Source organism: Eptatretus burgeri, chromosome 14 (assembly GCF_056783735.1).
Source record: "Eptatretus burgeri isolate ZD-2024b chromosome 14, Ebu_testis_v1, whole genome shotgun sequence".
NCBI classification, from domain to species: domain Eukaryota; kingdom Metazoa; phylum Chordata; class Myxini; order Myxiniformes; family Myxinidae; genus Eptatretus; species Eptatretus burgeri.
In genome coordinates this window covers 49,543,408-49,563,909 of record NC_140974.1, presented here as the reverse complement: position 1 = coordinate 49,563,909, position 20,502 = coordinate 49,543,408, and the positions used below count along the sequence as shown (strand labels likewise).

At 47.0% G+C, this 20,502-nt stretch overlaps 1 long non-coding RNA gene across 1 annotated transcript in view; it reads left to right on the top strand.

Annotated features, from left to right (window-relative positions):
• The first annotated feature begins 19,929 nt into the window (after nucleotides 1-19,929).
• The window catches only part of LOC147013149 (uncharacterized), a 46,667-nt gene continuing 46,094 nt past the window's right edge, over nucleotides 19,930-20,502 (top strand). The window contains exon 1 of the long non-coding RNA XR_015051213.1: nucleotides 19,930-19,963. This is a non-coding gene — a long non-coding RNA (uncharacterized LOC147013149). The remainder of the gene's footprint in view (nucleotides 19,964-20,502) is intronic.

The window sequence follows — 20,502 nt, the reverse complement described above, 5'->3', positions numbered from 1 at the left end:
GTAATCTTGATTATGAAATTTTGATTTTAAAGAAATAATTAAAGGACATTTAATCTCACTCACCTTGACTCTTAATGGTTTTAAACACACAATACTGAACGTCTATGCACCCAGTGATAGCATGGATAGACTTGTGTTTTTTACACAGTTAGAAACATCCCTCCCACACTTAGATTTTAATGGATTTTTTTGTTTAGGAGGGATTTTAACTGCACGATGGATTCTACCATTGATTGCAATGGGAAAGAGCCTCATTCAGCGAGCATTACACCCCTGACTAGGACTTTGACAACATTCTCCCTTATTGACATGTGGAGAATTTGTAATCCATCTGCACGACAATGTATGTGGTGTCAGTGTTTAGATGGCTGTCAGTCCCTCGCAAGGTTAGACCAGTTTTATATTAGTAGCGATTTTTTGTATATTGTGACCCATACTGGTATTGTCCCGAGCGGTTTCTCAGACAGTCATATGGTCACACTTCGTATTCATCCACCAATTCGTAACCGAGGTGCTGCCTACTGGACTTTCACTGTAAGGAATCCTCGAGGATCAATTGTTCCTTGATGCCTTTCCTATTTTTTGGAGAACTTTACTCCAACGTAAACCCTCCTTTCCCCGTCTTGTGCAATGGTGGGACAATGCCAAAGCACAGATAAGATCCTTCTGCCAGTAATACGGAGCTTATCAAACTCGATGTGACTCTGCCCTTCAATTCCTGGTTGCCAGAGAAATACTATCTTTGCAATCCAACCTCTCAGCTTCTAATACCGAAAGGACCAACTTTTTGCTTGCAAAGAAAAAAGCCCTTTTTTTTTTTTTGTATACCTTGGTCGAGGCTCGTATGAGAGCAAACACACAACTCACAGCAAGGAGGCATGAGACAAAAGGGGCGGGAGTGGAAGGGACAAAACAGTGGGGAACAGACACATTAGGTGAACTGTGGAAGGGAGAGGGATGGGGATGGGACGGGGAACATGGCGAAGAGAAGATGGACATTTCAGGGACTTTCAGGAAGGAAAGCAGGAGAAATGAAGGAAGTGGGCTTGGGTGGATTATCGGGGGTAGAAAAGATCGAGGATTTGGATGGGGGAAGATAAGAGGTGGTGGTGAACAGCTGTTTTGAAAGCCTGGAGGGAAGAATGGGAAAGAATAGAGTGAGGAAGTTTATTCCAAAGGCGGGAAAAAAGAGGAATGAAAGAGTGAAGATGAGCAGTGATTCGTGATTTTGGTAGTTTTACCAGAAGGGGGTTGTTGGCGGACCTTGAGCGCCCTGTGGAAATGTGGTGGGGACAAATCACAGAGAGAGCAGGGGGGGGCAAGGCTGGAGAGGAGTCGGTAGAAGACAGAAAGACCACCGACCAACCTACAGTGATTGAGTGAGAGGCCCAAAGACTCAGCTTCATTGCGGGAGATGCCGATGATCTTAAATTTCCTGGTTTCGACAGCGTTAAGCCGAGAAAGGTGGGAGGCAGGAGCACCAGCCCAGAGGGGAGAGCAGTACTCCATCAGGCTATGGACAAAAGCTTTGTAAGTGGTCAGGAGCTCAAGAGGGCCGAGGAAGGACTTAGCACGACGGAGGATTCCCAGTCGGCGACTGGCTTTTGAGGCGAGGTTGGAAATGTGACTTTCCCAGGAAAGGTCATGGCAGATAGTGAGACCTAGAAGCTTGAAAGAAAAGACTTCTTCCAGAGGATTGTTGAGAAAGTGGTTGGGGGGGTTTTGTAAATGGTCCTTTCGAAGAGACATAGTGAGAGTGTGAGATTTGTCTGGATTGAAAGACATGTTCCACGTGTTGGACCAGTTTGTGATTTTATCCAGATCTGCAGTGAGCGAAGAAGCTGCTGCTTGCCGGTCTGAGGGATGACAGATGGTACGGCAGAGGGTGGAGTCGTCGGCAAAGAGAAATAGAGGATTTTCCAGAGAGTCCGAGAGATCATTGATAAAAACCAGAAAAAGAACAGGGCCCAGAACGCTACCTTGAGGAACTCCAGCCTGCACAGGAAGAGGGGATGAAAGAACTCCATTTAGGGCCACACGTTGACTGCGACAGGAGAGAAAGTCTGCGAGCCATGATTGGAGATGGCCTTGAATACCATGGGAAGAGAGTTTGGTGAGTAGGGCAGGGTGCCAGACTGTGTCAAAAGCACGTGATATGTCCAGGGATACGGCTCGGATTTCCTGTCTGGCATTGAGGACCTCCATCCATTGATGGGAGAGCAGAAGCAGCATATCCAGGGTAGAGTGACCTGGTCTGAAACCAAATTGATGATTGGAAATCAAGCCATTGGAGAAGAGGAAGGATTTCATATCTGAAGCGATGATGGATTCCATCACCTTGCTGATGATTGGGAGAAGGCTGATTGGTCTGTAGTTATAGGGATCTGTTTTTGCACCTTTTTTATGCAGGGCAGTGATGTTAGCAGATTTCCAAGCAGATGGCAGATGACCTTGGGCAAATGAGAGGGTGAATAGAACAGAGAGAGGGTGAGCAAGAGCAGAAGAGCAGGCTTTGAGGACACGTGGGCTGATGCCGTCTGGACCGGTTGCAGAATCTGACTCGAGGTTTGAAAGCAAGCTCTCCACCTTGTCAGGAGAAAAGGATACAGAGTCCAGGGACAGTTGGGTGCGACTGGGTAAAGTGGGTAGAGATAGTGATGGGTTTAGGACACAAGATTTAGCTGCAAACACCGAGTTTAGACATTCAGCTTTATCACATGTGGAATCAGCAGTGCGGCCATTTGAGGTAAGGGAGGGGATGGAGGGGGAACATACACCAGAAACAGATTTGATTAAACGCCACCAGGATTTTGAGGAGGGAGAGAGGTTTGAGAGTTCAGACTTGAGATGAGAAAGATGTTGTTTTCTGGCTCTCCTGAGGGTAGATACACACTTGTTCTGAGCTTTGTGGAAAGAACTGAGATTGCCCTCAGTTGGGTTTGCTTTCCATGAGGCAAAGGCAAGTTGTTTCAGGACAACTGCCTCGCCACAAGCTTCAGTAAACCAAGGGCGGGAGGAAGGGTAAGACAACTGAACACGAGAGGGGATAAATCTGTGCATGAGGGAGAGCAAGTTTCTTTGAAAGAATTCCCAGGATGAGTTGATGTTTGAGAAAGTAGTGATAGGAGACCAGTCTGTAAGTTTGATGGCTGCTCGGAGACTCTGCCAGTCGGCTTGAGTGAAATGCCAGACTCGACGGCGGTGAGGTGGTTCTCTGATAACAGCCAGAGAGATGTCCACTTTGACAAGGACGTGGTCAGAAGAACCAATTGGAGCGAAGGAAGAGCAGCAGATATTGTCAGGGAAATTTGTCAAAACCAGATCCAGAAGAGATGGAGTACCATTGGTTGAGATCCGGGTCGGGAAGTTGACCGATTGAGTCAGTCCCAATGAGTCGCAGAAAGCTTTTGCTGAGGTGCCATGGCAGGTGAGCGAGGTACCCACACCTAGCCAACTGGCGTGATGACAATTGAAGTCACCACATAAGAGGAAGAGAGAGTTTGGATGAGAAGATAGAAGATGGTCCATGTTTTCGGATAGTGAGGTGTAGATGGAGTCATCACTGTTCGGTGGACGGTACAGTACACATATAAACATGAGGTGGGAGTGGAGGGGAAGCCGAAGCCAGAGGTATTCCTGGGGGTGTGGGGAGTGAGAGCAGTGCATGGAGAGTGAGGAATAGAGTCTTTGATGAAGAGAGCAACACCTCCACCAGGACGAGGCTCAGGTCTGTCATACCGTAAGAGGGAGTAGCCAGGGAGAGATACTTGGGAGTCAGACACGTCTTGGGAGAGGAAAGTTTCTGTTAGGCAGATAATGTCTGGTTTGTCAGTGGCAACCTGCATGGAAAGATCTGAAAGGTTTGAGCGAAGGCCCCGGATATTTGAGGTCCACACTTTTAATGAAGAGGAAGGGGAGGAGGCCTTGGGTGCAGGAGGTGGAGGGGGAGGGGGAGTGTAGGACAAGGGATGAGGGGGGCAGGTAAGGAGGGTTGCTGAAGGAGTGTGGGGTATTGCAGAATAACGAGGGGAGGGGGCCGAATGAGGAGGAGAAAAGGTTCTGTAGTGCTGGGGGAGAAGGGGGACAAGAGACAAGGAAGAAGGCATTTGAGGATTTGAGGAGGTGAAGTGAAGAGATGGAGGTGAGAGGGCAGTGGAGGGAGGCAGGTTGGTGGATGAGAGAGGGGGCAACTTTGAGAAGGAAGAGTGAGGGGATGAAAGGTGGGAGAAAGGTGAGGGGGAATTTTTGAGAGAGGTGAGAGGGAGGCTTGGAGGGAGAAGAGTGGGATGGTTGCTTTGAGAGTGAGAGTGAGGGGTGAGGGGGGTGAGTTGGCACTGAAGTTGGAAAAAAAGAATGGTTGATGGAAAGCGAGCATCCATGGCAAACTGTGGTTTTTAAAAGTTTTAGGTCAGAGATGCGATTTAACACAATTCTTGATGGATGCAATGAAGGCGAATTCAGAGAATGGAGAGAAGAAGCGCTGTAATCGTTGGATTTTTTAGGCAAGGAATGAAGGAGAGGTCGAAATGAGAGCAGTCTGTTAAAATAGCAGAAGAGTAGTGCATTGTGAAACAGTAAAGTACCACATGTGTGAGAGAGGAAGATGAAGCATTATAAGATCGTTTTTGTTGTTAAAAATAATGTATGAGAGAGTTCAACAGATTAGGTCATGGAAGTGAAAGAAAGAAGGAAAGAAAGAAAGAAAGAAAGAAAGAAAGAAAGAAAGAAGAACAAAAAATCGAGGAAGAAGACGAGGAGGAAGTTAAGAGGAAGAAGAATCGGGAGAAGGTGAGCGTGTTGTTGTTGTTGTTGGGTATATATATATATATATATATATATATATATATATATATATATATATATATATATATATATATATATATATATATATATATATATATATATATATATATATATACATATATATATATATACATATATATATATATATATATATATATATATATATATATATATATTTTTTTTTTTTGTTGTTGTTGTTAATATTAATGTATGAGAGAGTTCAACAGATTAGGTCATGGAAGTGTAAAAAAAAAAATCGAGGAAGAAGACGAGGAGGAAGTTAAGAGGAAGAAGAATAAGCAAAATCGGGAGAAGGTGAGCGTGTTGTTGTTGTTGTTGTAGGGTTTTTTTTTTGTTTGTTTTTTTTTTGTTTTTTTTTTGAGATAAGAAAGAGATTAGTTGGGAGAATGGGGGATGTTTGGAAAGTGGGGAGGATCAAAATTGAAGGTAATGGGGAGGATAGAAATTGAAGGTAATGGGGAGAAAAAAACAAACAAAAAAAAAAACGATCGAACACCGAGTGGAACCGGTAGGCCTCAAGTCTAGGCCTCGGCCTCAAGCACAGGTAAGAACGTCGACAAAAATACTCACAAAATAGCACGATTTTTGAGACAAAACCGAACTAGCAACACACAGTAACATGTAGGTGAGAACATTAAACAGTTAAAACGGGACAAATAACAACCGGAAACTTAGCTTTGAGAACGTCAGCAGGGAGCCCCGAAGGAGACCTCTTGCTGCTCCAAAACCGGAACCTTCTTGTTGGGCTCTGTGCAAAGCAAGCCAGGGGAGCTCTGATTCGTCTCCGAATGGAAAATTTGTATCACTTGAATACTTGCTCCAAGTTCTTCTTCAGACTGGAACTTCAGAAAACATCAAGTCAGCAGATAACCTCACTAAAGACAAAGGAAGGAAGAATAACACACTATCAAAAAGACATCAGAGTTTCACTCAATAATTACTTCTCTGAACTCAACCAAGCCAAGAGCACTGATAACGAGATTGTGGAATCCCTGACTTCTTCCCTACCTACCTTATCATAACCCACACATCTACAACTAGACATGGAAGTAACTTTGGAGAACTTCAGGCTGCCCTACATACTCCACCAACAGGCAAAGCCTCTGGTCTAGATGGAATGCCTGTAGAACTTTACAAAACCTTTTGGGACCTTCTGGGACCTGAGTTACTTGAAGCTCTGATAGACGGTCTTTGATCGAGCTTGTTGCCATTGAGCTGTTGCAGGGCTGTACTTACCGTTGTCCCCAAAAAGGTGACCTTCAGCAACCGTGCAACTGGTGCCCTATCTCATTGCTTTGCACAGATAATAAAATATTCTCAAAGGTTCTTAGCAACCAGCTCAGACCTGTGATTGGGGAAATCATACACCCTGATTAATCTTACTGTGTTCTAAAAAGAACAATATGTGACAGTATTTTCATTGTGCATGATATAATTGATATCTGCACTCTTGAGGAAAAAATGTTGGTTTGATTTTCCTGGACCAGGAAAAAGCCTTTGATACTGTTGAACACATCTATCTTTTTTCTGTTTTATGGGGGTTTGGTTTTCGGGGAATTTTCTTTTTTTATCTCTTACATACAGCTCCTGTTTAATAATATTTTTAGTTTACTCAAAGTTAACAATATTTTATGTCAGCCTTTCCCAGCTAGTAGAGGCATTCATCAAGGCTGCCCTTTATCCGGCCTCCTCTATTCCCTGGCAATAGAATCCTTGCTCATTCGGTTGCGGGTACATCTTCATGGTTTTCTTCCCCAACCAATGACGAATCCAGTTAAAGTAATTGCTTATGTGAATGACATTTGTGCAGTTATCCACTCAGATGTGGATGTCTCTGCCTTGGTCCACTGTGTCTATGAATTCAGTGTGGCAAGCCTCACCAAAGTGAACTGGAAAAAGAGTAAAGCTCTCAATCTCAGTCTGCAAAATGGCGCCACTTCTCCGACCCAGCCCAAGCAACTTGAGTGGGCATGGGGTGGAATTTTTTTTTATCTCGGCATCTTTCTTGGCACTCAAAATTTCGTTTTAAAAAACTGGGAATTTTTACTAAATAAAACGGAGAGACGGTTACTAAAATGGAAGGGACTACTCAGTCAAATCTCATATCGGGGGGTGAACCCTTGTTATTAATAACCTTGTGGCATCAATGCTTTGGCATATTTTTACGGCACTACAGCCCCTAGACTATATTCTTTAAAAACTTCAAACCATATTTATTGACTTATTTTGGGGGGAAAGCACTGGCTCCAGCCCGGTGTGCTAAGCCTGCCTATTGCTGAAGGAGGACAAGGGCTGGTTGTCATTGTTATGACTCTCCACTCGGCCGAGTAAGATGACAGAGTCAGATGAGGATCCTCGAATTACACGTTTTATTTCCGAAGACCACACGCATGCGGAATGTGACTCAGTGACCCTTCAGTCAGGCTCCCCTGAATCACATTAAGAATATGCTTCAAAACAATCACATATATAATCACACAAAGCAAAACTGGGTGTGGACTAAAAGTGTAAAGGAAAACTGGGTGTGGACTAAAAGTGTATGCTAAGGGATAAGGAAACAAAGAAGTAAAAGAAATAAATGTGGCAGTGGGCTTCTTTCCCCCCTCCCTCGGGCCCTAGGGGAAGTTGAATCGGTCAATTCTCAGATATGCAACCACAGTTTCCAAGCCACCTACACAACTCTCAGATATGCAAGCCTTGCAAACTAATAACTTTCCTACACTCCTTCACTAGCACCTGCTGATAACAAAGGCAAAGCTTTGGTGATCACTGAGAATAGGAATGTGTGGGCAGCATACACTGAAGGAACACTTCCACAGTTCTCTCCAAGGTCGCACTAAGGGCACACCACCACAGGGCAACAGGAAGGGTGATAAGGGCTTAGTTTCCAAGAAACAGGAACAGCTGGGCTCTGTCCAAAAACAGTGGGGTGCATGGAACATTGGTAACCTGAAACATTTAAAGCAACATTTTAAAGCAAGGTTTGAATACAAGCAAGGTTAGAATCCTGACAGCTGATTAACACACAGCTAATGGTCCAAAATATGACCACCCAACATATCATCATAACAGTTTCCCTCCTTGGTCATATTTTGACCATTCCCAGCCACACCTGAGACTCACCGACCGAGTGGACCCCTATTTGGTTCCTGTAGCAGCTACCCCTAGGCCCCCGCGCCTGCCAAACGGGATTTACGAATGCCGTGGATAGCCATCAACATTCCCCAAATGAGAAGTCCCCAACTGCCGGTGGTTCAGGTTAGCTTCTGTTACCATTGTCTTCCCCCTTTTGTCCTACCCACTGCCACATGCCTCCCGTTTAAGCTGCAGTGTATGAATTCAATGCTAAGTCCACACCATATTAACATGTAATACTGTTCTATGTTAGCAGCAGTGGTAATACTATTGTTTAAACAATTATACATAAGCAAGTAGCAAAAGTAGTACTCCAAGGCACGGGTGTAAGCTCGTCCAGCGCAGGAGTCACATCTTGCACTGGAAGGCAAACAACACGCACTCTCTCCTGGGTTAGTTATCTGCTTCAACAAGGAGGAATGGTTGTAAACCTTGGCCTAGGTCCACGTGTATGACGTCCCCTGAAGGCCCTGGTCGTCCCCCTCCCCATTACTGGCCAAGTCGTCCTCAACAGAGAGTTCGCTGTTAATTATTATAATGGCCTGGGTGAGGGGTGACGCTGCGCAGCACTTCTTCAAACAAATGGTAATGAGAAGTTTGATTAGAAACACCCCAAAAATTACCACCACAATGATTAAAAGTACTGACCCTATTAGTCGCAACAACCAACCTCCCCAGCCCTGGAAGATCGACTTCCACCATGCATAACCTTCCTCACGTTCCACTCGATTGCTTGTGAGAACTTCCACCACCTTTTAATTCGGGCCACCGCACGATTAGTTATGTCCTTCGGGTCCGGAATCCAGACGCAACATTCTCCTTCAATCATCCCGCATACCCCTCCTTGCTCTGCTAGAAGCATGTCTAAAGCTACTCTGTTCTGCATTACCATAGCGCGCATTGATACCAACATCTCTGTTAATTCTGTATAGTAAGCCATGGTTACATTACCTAAATATTCCAAAACTTGTGAAAGCTCATCTAACCTAATGCTATTAATAGTAGTACCGGCATGTGGCATGAAAAAGCCAAGAGCCTTCTCCCACCAGGTGCCTTTGATCACCCCTAAGCGCTCTGATACACCGGCCCATCCCTCTGGATCCCCTGTCTCTGATGCGCTGCGTCGATGCCGTGGTGGTGCAGGGGTAGGGTAAAAAGTGGTCTTAATCCTGCTATCCGGAAATACTGAAGCTAAATAACAACTCCCTTCCCACCCTTTTGGTAGGTAGGGTAAGCCTTGTCCCCGCAAACCAAGTGAATGCCTTTTGGCGGGATCATCCCGTTGTCATGGTGTAAGGCTGCTTTTATTGTGAATGTTACTTGCTCCTCTACCTGGGTGTCCGGGTTAACAGCGATGACTTCCTGGTCAGTTGATTTCGGGAGGGAAGTTGAATCTCACATTCTGACTTTCCCATTCTGTTTGCTCCCTGTCCTGTAAAACAGACTGCTCCCCCTGGTGTTTTCTACCCATAGGGGAGATGGTACCACCATTACATTAGCACTCGGATTCTTCTCTGCATAGACCCGTTGTGTATAATCACGGGCTGAGGTCTTAGCTTCGAGCCCTTCTACTGGTCCGGTTACATGATTGAAGATGGTTAATGGTAATACAAAAGAGGAAGTCCGGTCACGAGGCCAGATGGTGGTTTAAGGCACACCCAGCACTCACTCCGGTTCTCAATGTTTGCTATCTCTGTGGTTAGGGCTACAAAGGTATTCGGGGCCTTGTCGGCGGCTCCCTGTCTGCGTACATCAAAGTGTATCCAATTACTCCATGCTGTTTGGTTGCTCAATAGAACGCGGCAATAGTATGCCAACTGGGTGTCGTCTGGTACTTGCGGAATTCTAGTTATCAGACTTGCATGCTGGCCCCATTCATATCCTTGTCGGTTGTAGGATCCCTTTGCCCTCTCTGTTTCTTTACTTGTCGAGCTACTAAGAGAACCTGCCCTGCAATATCGTAGTACCATACGATGGCCTTAAGTTCCTTGTGTCGTTCTACCAGGTCACTAGACCCATCTGCTAGGATGCAGGGTATTTCTATGAGTTGTTGAGGTCGGAGCAGCGGTACCTTTATGTTCTTATTGTTCGGAACCATTGACGAAAAAGGTTGGGTGCGGTTAACTGAAAAGACTCTTACTGTGTCTAACTCCTTGTTATGGGTTGTCCCAAAATTTGCATATTTGCTTGCTGTCACCTCTCTTGGTACCCCTCTCCTGCTACGCTGTAAAGAAGTTGCTAATTCACTCTCGTTTCCCCATTCGTGGCTGAGGTGTAGGAGGCGTGTATGGTTCTCGGGGTCTAAGACTGTCGGTTTGCTGCCTAGTGACAGGCCGCCTTTGCACAGGGAGTAGCACTAGCACCAGGAGTTGCATGTTGTGTCGTCAAAGTTCCTGTCGCTGTTTCCTGTATTACAATGTTGTTGCCGTCAAACCTGCCTGTTCCACGTTTGGCAGGGTGCCTGGTCCAGGTTCCGACTCCACGTCTGGCGGGGCGTTTTGGTTCTAGCGCTGGTCTTTCAGGATCCCTGTTGTCTACGTTTCAGGTCCCGGGTCCGGCGGGGCACCTGGCTCTGCTTGCAGTGGGTCTCCCTGTACTATCTCTCCCTGTCCTGCTGGGCCAGCCCCGTCTCGGTTTGGTGGTGGTGGAGGGGGCTCTGTAGAGACATCACGTCTTCCCCCTCGTCGTCGTCTTCACTATCCCGGTAAAGACTGAATCGGACACAGCCGGAACCTCTGCTGAGGTTACCTCCTCCGGTTCCCTAGTTTCAGCGGCTTCCTTGGGTGCTCGTTTACAGTGTGAGTGGTGTATCCATGCACTCTTACCCCTCACTTTGACGGCCGAGAGCGTGGTCAAAAGTACAGTGTAGGGCCCGGTCCACTTGGGTTGTAGGGCGTCCTTCCGCAGGAACTCTTTCACCCAAACTCGTTCAGCAGGTTGGAAATCATGTAACGGGTCTCCAGCAGGTATCGGCAATGCTTCTTGTACCTGTGAGTGAAAAGCCCTAATGGTAGCAGTGAGTGTTCTGCAATAGTTCATCATTCCGTCAGTCATACATGTCAAATCCCAATCTCCCATATCTGGCGGAGCCGAGACCGGTAACTGTATAGGACGTCCTGTTATTATTTCGTGGGGCGAGAGCCCCCTTGTGGCATTATTTGTTGCCCGCATTTTCATGAGTGCTATCGGCAGCACGTCTGGCCAGGGCATTGACTGGTCCTCGCAGAGTTTGGAAAGCGTCTGCTTTAGGGTTTGGTTCTCTCTTTCTACTGCCCCTGCTGACTGGGGGTGGTACGGACAATGCAGTTTCTGGTTGATACCCAAGCCTTCGGCTACTTTTTCCATTACTTTTGCCGTAAAAGACCCTCCTTGGTCCGAGGATAGTCGTGTTGGAATCCCAAATCGCGGAATTACTTCCTGTAAAAGTAGTTTGGCCACTGTATCAGCTTCCTGATTGGTCGTGGCGAAGGCCTCTACCCACTTAGAAAACATATCCACAATTACCAGCACATATTGGTGATGTTTGTATGCCGGCATTTTTATAAAATCCATCTGAAGGTGTTGAAACGGTCCGGACGGGGGTGGGTGTGCTCCCCGTTTCTTGGCGGCATACTTCCTGTTATGTCTACCACAGGTCGCACAATTGCTAACCACCTCTGTTGCTGCTGTTGTTACACCTGGGGCATTCCAGGTTTGACGAATAATTTCCGCCACCCCTTTTATTCCCATATGGCCCTGCGCATGTGCAGTGAGGGCGAGCCATGGGAGCAATATCCGGGGTACAAATGGTCTATTTCGCTCATCCACCCATACTCCATGTATGTTTTGCTTTGCACCCTCCTTCACCCTCCATGATTCCTGTTCTTCCATAGTTGCGGAGACCTGCAGGTCCTTCAGCTGTTCTTGCGTTTGTGGACCGTCTACCATTTGCTCCACGTAAAGTTCGGTCGTTGGTTGTGGGTTCGCCTCCTCCTCATCGAGCACTGCTTTTGCCGCTAAATCTGCTCTTTCATTGCCTTTTGACACTTCATCTGTCCCTCCTGTGTGAGCTTTGCATTTAATCACTGCAATCTGTTGCGGCTCTTGTGCTGCTCGTATCAGTCGCTTGGTCAGGTCCCCATGTCGGATAACCTTCCCTGAGGACGTCTTAAAGCCACGCAAGGCCCAAATGGCAGCAGAGTCATGTAAGATGCCCCAGGCATACCTAGAATCTGTGTATATGTTCAATGTCTTACCCGCACCCAGCTCACACCCGCATATCAATGCTTCCAGCTCAGCTTGTTGGGCTGAAAATCCCTTTGGTAACAATTGTTTCCTCAAGGTGGCGCTTGCGGTGCATACTGCAAAGCTAGCGATGGTTCTTCCCCATCGGTTCTTCCTCGCCGCTCCATCCACGAACAGTTCCAATTCTGCATTTTCGATCGGGGCTTCCTGTAGGTCACGCCTAGCCTTTGTCTCTTCCACCAGCACTCGTTCACACACATGTGCCTCTCCCTCATCACCCGCTGGCATTAGGGAGGCTGGGTTCAGTGGCGAACATCTTTCGATCGTTATATTAGTTGCCTGCAACAGCACCAAATCATGTTGAACTGCTCGTGCCGCTGATATATGTTGTGTCTTATTTTGCCGTATCAGCGCCGCCACATCATGCGGTACCTTTACAGTCAGCGGAGAACCCAAAACCAGCGTTGCTGTTGCGGTTACTGCGTATTGCGTTGCTGCTACTGCCCGTAAGCACCCAGGATAGGCGGCGGCGACCGAGTCCAAATGACTACTGTAGTACGCAATCGGCCTATTCTTTCCTCCGTGTTCTTGCGTCAGCACCGCTGGGCGAACCCTCCTCTTTCATGGACGAATAGGGTGAAGGGAAGATCATAGTTCGGTAGCCCCAATGCTGGTGCTTTTGACAAGGCCTGTTTCAATGTTTCGAAGTCTTTGTTCGCACCATTCGCCCAGGAGATCTTATCCCCCTCTGCCTCTTTTACCATGTCGTACAGTGATCGCGCCTAACTGCATAATCAGGGATCCACTGCCGGCAGTACCCTGTCATCCCGAGGAACCGTCGCAATTGTCGCAATGTAGTGGGTTTTGGGTGCTCTAGGATTGTCTCCACCCGTTCAGCTCCGAGGCTCCTCTTCCCCTGTTCCAGTATATGTCCCAAATACGTCACCCTTGGCTGCGAAAACTGTAATTTGTCTTTGCTGACTTTGTGGCCCTTTCGGGCGAGAGCTGTTAACAGCGCTACAGTGTCCGTTTCACATTTCGTTTGATTGTCCGAGCATACCAACAGGTCGTCCACATATTGTATCATGACTGATCCTTCCGGGAGCTCTATGTCCTCCAGGTCCTCCTTCAGAGCCTGCGAGAAGAGCGTTGGACTATCGCAGAACCCCTGCGGAAGTACAGTCCAGGTGTATTGTTGTCCGTCGTAGCTGAAGGCAAACAAGTGTTGCGACTCTTTGGCTAGCGGTATGCTAAAGAACGCTGAGCACAAGTCTACCACGGAAAAATGCGTCGCAGTGGACGGCACCCCTGACAGTATCGTAACCGGGTGTGGCACCACGGGAAAGGACGCTTTCACACACTTATTCACTGCCCGTAGATCTTGTACGAACCTCCATTTGTTTCCTCCGGGCTTCTCCACCGGCAGGATTGGTGTGTTACATTGGCTCTTAGTAGGTATTATCACCCCTTGGTCGCGTAATGATGCTATCACCGGAGCGATCCCTTCTATTGCTTCTTTGCGCAACGGGTATTGAGCCACTCGAGGCAGGGGTACCCCTCCTTTATCTGGATAGACACGGGCGTTGCGGCTAGCACTCTGCCCACGTCATTCGGATGTCGTGTCCATAATTCAACAGGTACTTCCTGTAGTTTTTCTTCCGTTCTCGTTTCCCTGTTTGTCTGGCGGCGTGGCCTTTCGCTGTTCATCTCATGTCTTTCTAACATACATGACAAAATCTGATCAGGTAAGCATACTTTCCATCCATCCTCCCGTCGACTGGCCTGTAAAGCGCTCTGGGTTTCACTACCCCTCCCTGGTGGTTCCGAGGCACATCTCAACCTGGTCAACATTCTTCCCAGTTCTTCGGCACTATGACCTTTACCGACCGCCATTGAGACGTGCGGGGTAAGTCCTTCTCTGTGCTTCATTAGCTCACGTTCCTTGTTAGTTAGCTCCACCTCCATTGCCGCTCCCTCTTTCCCGATCCACAAAGTGGTTGTCATTAAAGTGCGTGTGGTAGCGTACTCTTCATGTACTCTGTCCGAGTAATCAAAATCCTGCCCTGTTTCGTCATAATAGACCGTACAGTGTAAAGGCAGTTCCACTTCTTTCAATTCAATGTCGTTGCCACGCAACCATTCCTCTACGTCCCGCAATCTTTTCGCACTTTCCCAATCCCTAGTCAGTTTATTTCTCCTCTTGTGACACAACCCGCAACCAATAGACTACCGGTCCGAGTTCGGTCATCATGAGGGTCATTACTTCCTCTTGCAATGCCAGCGGAGCATCTATGAAAACTCCGTCTTGCTTGCATGTTATGGTACATCCCATTCTGCACAACAAATCTCTTCCTAACAAATTCATCGGGGTGTGTTTGGCTACCAAAAATGCATGTTCTCCCCGCAGGGGACCTACTTCAATTCGTAATTTGTCCGAGATCGGGATATCCTCTCTCCGTCCCGAAACCCCCACCACACTCACTGACTCACCTGAGAGTGGCAGGTTCTTTATCTCTCCTTGTTTTAGTGTTGACCGGGTGGCCCCTGTATCTACCAGGAATGTTACTTGTCTCCCCTCTACGTTTAAGGTCGTGGTCAATTCCCTTACATTCCGCGTTTCCCTTTGCGGAGCCACCACGGTGTCCTCATGTCAATAGTTTCTTCCTGCTGTCTCCTTCTCCTCTCATACTCTCTAGGGGCGCCGTTGGTTGCCCTTGCTGTTGTGGTGGCCGCGAGCCCCAGCCTCGTTGTTTAGGCGGTGCCGGGCAGTCGCGAAACCAGTGCCCGGATTGACCGCAGTTAAAGCATTCTCCCTGTTTCTGCGGCTCCCTCTCTCGGTTCCAAGGCCTCCCGCTGGTCCCGTTCGGCTTCATACCGGGGTTCCCAATCTGGATTTTCCCAGCGAGGCCTGCTTTCCTCTCTCTTCGTATTTACGGCTTTTCAATTCAAGATTTCTTGCAACTAGAGCTTGGGTATCTTTCTTTCCCCTCCGTTCCTCTTTCTCTCAGAGTCTGCCAAGCCTGTCTTGCCCTTTCAAACACGGCATCTACGTCAGCCGTTTTCCACCCTGGCATGTCCGCTTTCACCTCTCGCCTTACTTCGTCACACAGTCCATCTACGAACATAGTGTTCAGGAAATGGAGGGGCGTCTGTGCGATGTTAATAAATCCTGAGTGCAGTTCGATCTGCTCATACAGTCGTGCCTTGTACTCCCCAGGTGATTCCTTGGGATTCTGTGTGACATCCTGTATTGCCTGCCAATCCATTACCCTCTGGGGCCATTTCCGTCGCAAGTTCTTCCATCAGGGTTTGTACTCTTCCTCTGTACAGTGCCTGTGCTTCCCGGTCGGTTCCCTCCGGGTAATCTCGGTTTAATGTGGTATCTGTTTCTCCTTCCATTTTTACACTCCAGGCTGCCGCACGCCGGCTCCAAACCGCACTGGGCAAGACTGCAGTGCAGATAAACCCTATGTCTGTCCTGGTTGCCCCCTGCATTTTTATCTGGTCGTGTAATATCTGAATGGCCCTTCTCGGGTTTTTCTTTATACATTCTTCCATGCTAGCTTTTACTCCCTAATGTCTTGTGGGGTCCATGATCTCCAAACCCAATCTCCCCCTGCTGCTTGTATCATGGGGAACTGGTGAATGTCGGTCCCTCCTTTTACTCTGTCCCCTTGTAAGACAGGGTAAATTCCTTTGTTGTTCCAAGTCGGGTTGTCGTCTTTCGGTTCACGTCGTCGTTGATTTCTGCTATCTGTGCTAACGCCTGCTTCAACTTCTCCTGTCTCTCCTCACTCTGTATCTTGACCTCCGTCAGCTGCGCTAACACTTGGTCTAGTTCCCTCTGTTTGTCCTCTCCCTGTGTCTTAACTTCCGTTAGCTGGTCTAGCGCCTGTTTTAGTCTCCCTTGTCGTTCCTCGTCTTGTATTTTTCGTTGGTTCACAGTCCCTTCTAGTCCGAGTCGCCTATGCTCTGTCTCGACTTGCGACTCCATTAGCCACGCGGCCAATGCTTTCCAGTGTGGTCCACTTTGTTTCGGGCCGCCTGCTTTGCCCTCTATCAGCGCATTACTCACTGTGTTTAATATCTTTGGATCTAAGGATCCAGTCAGCGGAAAGGGATCTTTTCTTCCCGCGGTCCACTTCACCCAGTCCTGTATTCCCTTTACGTTATCGATTCCATATTTGTCACTGATAACTTTCAATGTTGTTCCTTTTGGTATCTTCTCGTTCTTTGAAGATTTATTCCCCATTCTTTTGTTCTTATCTTATCAACCGCCTAATAGCTATAAATCGTTTCTCCTTTTACACCGGGACTGAGGTCCCTTTCAATCAGCCGCCTAATAGCTGTAAATCGTTTCTCCTTTTACACCGGGACTGAGGTCCCTTTCGACCCGCCGCCTAATAGCCTCAAACCCAATGAAGGCCTCTAACCTTCCCTCTCTTGGTACAGGATTCCAACCTGTTTCCTCCTTATTTCACACGGATACCTTTATCCTCGACCCTTACCGGCTCTACAAACACTGCCTGACAGCCCTTCCCCTTTGTGCTCTTCAGACAAACCGCATTCGAATCACCTCATATGTGTTTACTGCGTTACAGTTCTTGATTCGAGCAGATCCTGGAGCTGCGTCCGGCAGGGCGCAACCCACCAAGTGTACAGCGCTCGCCTAACTGGGGCTCCCTATTTTAGGTGCCCTACGTGCGATCGCCACGTACCTTTTAGCTGATCCCTTGCGATCGCTGTACACCAAGTGGAGTCCCACCGTCCACACCGCCAGCATCAGTCGAATCCCATCCTCGTCGCCAATTGTTATGACTCTCCACTCGGCCGAGTAAGATGACAGAGTCAGATGAGGATCCTCGAATTACACGTTTTATTTCCGAAGACCACACGCATGCGGAATGTGACTCAGTGACCCTTCAGTCAGGCTCCCCTGAATCACATTAAGAATATGCTTCAAAACAATCACATATATAATCACACAAAGCAAAACTGGGTGTGGACTAAAAGTGTAAAGGAAAACTGGGTGTGGACTAAAAGTGTATGCTAAGGGATAAGGAAACAAAGAAGTAAAAGAAATAAATGTGGCAGTGGGCTTCTTTCCCCCTCCCTCGGGCCCTAGGGGAAGTTGAATCGGTCAATTCTCAGATATGCAACCACAGTTTCCAAGCCACCTACACAACTCTCAGATATGCAAGCCTTGCAAACTAATAACTTTCCTACACTCCTTCACTAGCACCTGCTGATAACAAAGGCAAAGCTTTGGTGATCACTGAGAATAGGAATGTGTGGGCAGCATACACTGAAGGAACACTTCCACAGTTCTCTCCAAGGTCGCACTAAGGGCACACCACCACAGGGCAACAGGAAGGGTGATAAGGGCTTAGTTTCCAAGAAACAGGAACAGCTGGGCTCTGTCCAAAAACAGTGGGGTGCATGGAACATTGGTAACCTGAAACATTTAAAGCAACATTTTAAAGCAAGGTTTGAATACAAGCAAGGTTAGAATCCTGACAGCTGATTAACACACAGCTAATGGTCCAAAATATGACCACCCAACATATCATCATAACAGTCATTTCCAGCAAAGTGATGGCTTTTCGCCTCCTTTCGTTGGGCAGGCACACTTTTCCCACACTTTTCCCATACATAAATGTTTCTTGGAAAACCTTCACTCACTGCCTGCTTCGACAGGAAGGGAAACTCGGCTATGATCAGGAACTCTTTCTCATTGACACCAAGAAAGTTGACATCACATCAGTGCCCCTGTACTAGAGAAGTGTGCTGGAGGCGTGGCAGGCAATCACCATCCGCCGTGATGACAGTAGCTGCTCTCTCAAAATGTTTTTAAACGAGCCAATTTTTCTAACCCTATATTTAAAGGGGTTTGTGGTGATCGCAATTTTATGCAACATTTTACTGATGCTGGATACACCAAGGTTAAATATTTTAGAACTCCTTTTCCTTATAAATGGAAGCCAGCAACTGAGGTCGCTGTGGCCACTGGAATTAGGTCCATTCGAGTCATAGGGAGAATTTTCTCTGGAATTCTACGCTTTTTCAAGCAGACCGGGTTAAAATGGACTCCACAGCTGGACTCCACACCTTCGCTCAAACACCTCTTTCCAGTACTTTTACTTCACTTTCAAGATTTTATCCCTTTTAACTCAATGGAAAAACGTACTGTTTATTTTTGTGTTAAAGCCCTTGATCGTGATAGATCTGCAGAACCACAAGCGCATTGGAAGAGGATTCTCCGGGTTACCCCTTCCACGAGGATCCAATGGTTTGTTGTGCACATGGCACCCATTGCCAAGCGCTCTGGAGACCTTCAGTGAGTGCCGGCACACTACATTTTACCCTCTAGTGGGGCAACTAAGCTAAATATAGCAAAACAATTGTGCATTTTGTGAGGAAAGCACCAAATTTGGCACACTAGTAGCCTATCATATTATGAACAGATTTGGATATTGGGCCATCTCAAATTTTTGATGGCAGTGGAAAATGGCTGTCACAACCATCAGCGGCTGAATTTGAGATGGCCCAATATCCAAATCTGTTCATAATATGATAGGCTACTAGTGTGCCAAATTTGGTGCTTTCCTCACAAATTGCACAATTGTTATGCTAAGTTGCCCCACTACTCTAATGTTTTGTCTCATCACATATGCTCTCGTAACACAGAATCGTGTCTTTTCTGTGGTGCTATTGAAAATATTTTTCACATTCTTATTGAGTGCCCAAGGCTGGCCCCCCTTTTTATAATTTTATCACATGTACTCTGAGGGCTAGGCCTTGTTTTTACACATTGTGTTTTTATCTTCGGTTTTAGTATTTCTTACCGATGCAAAAGTGAGTGTCTTTCAGCAAATTATTTGTCTTCTCAGGCTAAACTCGCTATATACCTGTCAAGGAAGCATAAAATGCAAAATGCCGACAAGTCTGTTGATGTTGCAGTTCATCTTTTTAAGGCCCTCGTCACGTCACATTTGCACTTTGAATTTCAACTCCGTGATTTTACATTGTTTTTACAGAAGTGGCGTGTGAAGGAATCATCATGTAAACTTGTTGAAGGTGTCCTTGTAGTTAATTTATGAATTTACCTTGTTTTTATGTACTTCGACTTTCCTCATTTTAACTTTGTACAATGCTTGCTGTTGGTTTTTTATTACCTTGTGCACATGATTCCTGGAAATAAAGAGGAACAAAATGTCCTCTCTCTTTCTCTCTCTCTCTCTCTCTCTCTCTCTCTCTCTCTCTCTCTCTCTCTCTCTCTCTCTCTCTCTCTCTCTCTCTCTCTCTCTCTCTCTCTCTCTCTCTATCTCTCTATCTCTCTATCTCTATCTCTATCTCTATCTCTATCTCTATCTCTATCTCTATCTCTATCTCTCTCTCTCTCTTGATCTCGATATCTCTATCTCTTGATCTCTCTCTCTCTCTTGCCCTCTCTCTCTCTCTCTTGCCCTCTCTCTATCTCTCTTGCCCTCTCTCTCTCTCTCTTGCCCTCTCTCTCTCTCTCTCTCTCTCTCTCTCTCTCTCTCTCTCTCTCTTGCCCTCTCTCTCTCTCTCTCTTGCCCTCTCTCTCTGTCTCTCTCTTTCCTTTCTTGCCCCCTTTCTCTCTCTCTCTCTCTCTCTCTCTCTCTCTCTCTCTCTCTCTCTCTCTCTCTCTCTCTCTCTCTCTCTCTCTCTCTCTTTCTCTCTCTCTCTCTCTCCCTCTCTCCCCCTGCTGGTCGTTGGTGCGTGGTTGTGGCATCATGGCGGCTTCGTGTGTGCAGCTGTGAGTACTGTGTTGTGTTGTTGTCGTTCCTATCCCCATTTCTTTTCCCTCTGTATCACTATTCGTGTTTGTGGAGGTTCCCCCCCCCCCCCGTTTTCCCTTCCTGCTGAGACGAGAGAGAGGGAGAGCACGCACGGTCGGTGCTTTGTGGGTTTTTCTTGAAACCTTCGGTTTCCGGGCCTACTTTTCATCTGCCTTGTTTTCATAGACCTGCCGTTTATCGGTGATTTAGCTTCTTCCTTATACTCTTCGTTTTCCTTATATTTTCATTCTTTATTTTATTTCACCTTCGCCTGCGAATTCTGCTCGTGACAGGTCTTTGCTTCCTTTGTTTTCAGCTATGGCAAACAGTCGTTTGCAGAATGGCGTTTACGAGTCACTTACTCGCAAGAATGCGGTGATAGTTAGTCCACCCGACGGAGTTCGGGTCAAGCGCCGATCAGTTAGGAACAAGCGCCGATCCTAGTGGCACATCTAGAGTCGATATTATAATATAATAATGGCGCGTCTGCAACGGGAGATCGACCTTCACATTCGAG